At 39.5% G+C, this 3,390-nt stretch overlaps 1 long non-coding RNA gene across 1 annotated transcript; it reads right to left on the reverse strand.

Moving 5' to 3' along the window:
• Positions 1-269: 269 nt before the first annotated feature.
• On the reverse strand, positions 270-1,279 carry LOC114553291 (uncharacterized). The gene is made up of 2 exons (XR_003692282.1): positions 914-1,279; positions 270-649 (listed from the first exon to the last, which is right to left on the reverse strand). It is a non-coding gene; the product is annotated as an uncharacterized LOC114553291 (long non-coding RNA).
• Positions 1,280-3,390: the final 2,111 nt, after the last annotated feature.

Raw genomic sequence — 3,390 nt, forward strand, 5'->3', positions numbered from 1 at the left:
GCAAAACCTCAACTGTGCGCATGCGTCAGTGGAACCAGACGATAGGCTTAAATGTTTTCCGGCTTGACTGTTAAAAAGCAGATGATTGGCTTTCCAGCGGGAGGGGCGGGACATGTGCATACAACCGCCATCTTTGCCGTTACGGGTTTTCCTTATATAGTTGTATTGAGGATTGAGGAAGTGGCATGTCTCTTCTAAATAGTCTCTGCTGTTATTCAACACATGAATCACATTACTATCACACCTGAATAAACATTAAACCACATTGATTGAATTTCATACAATAACATGTTTATTCCAGAATCGGGCAATTTAACCCTTTAAAATGTCCGTATGGCCATCAACAAAATACACCTGGGGTTTTTAATACTCAGTTTGTGGCAACGTTACCACAACGTTGGCGCGCTTGTTGGAGCTCATTTGAAATCCTCAAGGAGAATACTATGTGTACTCACTGTTCCTTGGTAACTCAGAAAGCTGTTAGTAGCAGTCTTTTCAAACCCTCTGTCCAGCGGGAAGCTGTACGATGAAGACACCTGTCCTGAGTCTCTTTGTGTGCAAACCGAACCTCAGGCTCTTCTGCCATGCAGCGGCGGCAAGTCCTAAGCACCTCTACTGCAGCATCACGTGTGGCAGCATCCGATGTACACTATCCAGAAATTCACAAACACTAGCTAATGAGCTTACTAAAGCTTAACTATAAAAGTCCATATCATTATCGTTATCAATTCAATTCAGTTTTATTTATACTATCAACTCATAACAAGAGTTATCTCGAGACACTTTACAGATAGAGTAGGTCTAGACCACACTCTATAATTTACAATTTACAAAGCCCCAACCTAATTCCCCCAAGAGCAAGCATTAGCAGTGGCTAATGCGACAGTGGCGAGGTATCAATACACATACTCACAAAAAAAACTTGGTGGCAAGCATGGTGGATTTCGGCACGCACAGTTTCTTCTCCCAGCTCCTAAGGGTGATAGTTAAATGGCTAGCTGAGCTTATTAGCAACAGTCCATACGTGGCTATGGCGTTAGCTCCACTTCATTACCGTTACCGATTAAAACAGCTACAAAACACAGTTTACTCTACCGTTTCAGCAGGGTCACACGCTGACATATATTCCCCTGGTTTTAACTTTAAAGAACAGTAATTTAACCGATGTACTGAATTTAAAACCAACTCTTAGCGTTTCTCAAATTACAGTACACTCTCAATCTGTTTCTCGTTCCGTTAAATCCCGCCCCCTCAAAAGAATCCGGTAGGTTACAAGACTCCTGTCTGATTGGCTAGTAACAAATTTGACACCTGGCCGCACCCAATACAAAAGAAAAGCACCTGAGAGGTTCATGGACTACTTACAACAGAGGACATTTCATTATCTCATTGTCTCTATGTTTATGCAAATTGCAAAAGTTATTATATACCAGGCATAATTGAACCAGCCCATATACTTTTTTAAAAGTAAAGCATATCCAAGAACAATATATAAACAAGTTTAGCAGGGTGCTACATTTATATAATATAATTTAGCTGTTAGGCTAGCACTCCATTAGCAGCCATAATCCTGAGCAATCTTTTGAGTGATTTTTAAAAGTGTAATTTGCGATCAATTAAAAGTAGCAATTGTTTGGCTGTTTTGTAATGGTTTGCAATTGTGTGTTTTTGTTCTTGCCAGACAAAGCTAAATAATTGATGGCTGCTTTTACTGTAGCATTCTCAGCGTGTCAAAAAGTGATGCTTGGTCAGGTGCCTTTGGCGTTTGTTACTGACGCAAAAAGTCTCCTTTGGCGCTGTGGCACAGCTGATGGACTATCAAAAATTGACCTGAATGGCCGTGATTGCTCACGGGGCACGCGCTCGGAACGCAACACAGATGCGCCTGGTGGAAATTAGGTGTTAGGTCATACTACTCGCTATACTGTTGCATTTTACAGTGTCGCGGTCGAGCTACGGCTATGTCCGATGCGTTCCATACAGACCCTAAAGGGTGATTTTTGCGTCGGTATCTCACACTGACAAAGCGTATTTTACAAGTTGGGAGTGAGAATGAGTTGGTAATGCATGCGTTGTTTGTGTTCTGTGTCCAAGGCTGTAATCAAAATGTAATGGATCGCTTGTAAAAAGAGGTTACATAGAAATGGAAAAACAAAATTAATATATTAATATAAAACATGTTTTCTCTCTATAACTTATTTGTTTGTTATTTGGCATTGAGCCTTTGGGCTTTGCAACTAAAATAAAAGTCTCTACAACACTGATGCACTTGCATGTGTTAGGGTTGTGGTCTGTAGTCTTCAGTTATTAAACAAAATTACATCAAACAAAATTTACTTAATTTACTGTACAACTGTCAAGATGTTTTCTTATATATTGATATGTTGTTTTTTAAGGTGCAATTGTACAACACAGCCTTGTGCACTAAGGTTCAATGACTGTGAAATTGTATAATTATATTTAATCACAGCAGTGAGATTTCAAAGACATATTGTTTGTAGCTTTTCGGTAAGGTACAAAGAAATTAATATTGTGTGTCATCAGGAGGACTGAACCAACGGTGAATCAAACACCACTCAGATGTGTATCTGTTTCTGTAATTTCCTCATGCCTCCACCTCTTGTCCTTTAGACTTCAGCAAAGATTACGTTGAACCTTTGCAGATGAAGGACAGTTGTTTTCATCACAAGCCTCTCATCAACAAACCTCAAAGCATCAGTCAAAGCTGCTGCTGATGCTACTGCTGCTGCTGCACACTTCCTGTCACTCTTAACAGGCTCCTTAGTCACTTACTGTATGCATTATTGAGTAAGGAATGGCATGCAGGCATGTCAAACAGCATGCACGCAGGCACGCAAATTTATTGCACTGCATGAGATGAGACAGCATTTGAAAGATATAAATGATGATGACACAGCATGATTTAGCTGAGCTTAAGATTTTGATAAGAAATGTTTTTCAGGCTGAACATATGTATTCAAACCTTAAATACATATAAGTATATGCAAATCTAAGGTATCCCACTGCAGAATGCAATAACTGGTGTGGGTTTTACCGATCATCCCCAATGGCAAAATGTTATACACTGCAAAAAAGTTAAACCTTCTAATAAAACTAAACCCATAATGGCACATAATGGCTTTTTTTTAGCTGTGTTGATAACACTTTGGCCTCCTATTTTATCTTCATTTATAATCCCAAATAGGGCATGTGTTATCCTTTTGAAATTTCCATTAAAATCGGGCCAAAGCTCCTTCAAAAGCACCACTGAAATCCCCTTGGTATTCTTTGCAGCAAGGTAGAAACTATAATGGAATACATATAGAATAGGTTATCTGTTATAACCCTTACAGACTACTCCACACCAGTTGTAAAGCCAGGATCAGAGGA

This window comes from Perca flavescens, chromosome 3 (assembly GCF_004354835.1).
Source record: "Perca flavescens isolate YP-PL-M2 chromosome 3, PFLA_1.0, whole genome shotgun sequence".
Lineage (NCBI taxonomy): Eukaryota > Metazoa > Chordata > Actinopteri > Perciformes > Percidae > Perca > Perca flavescens.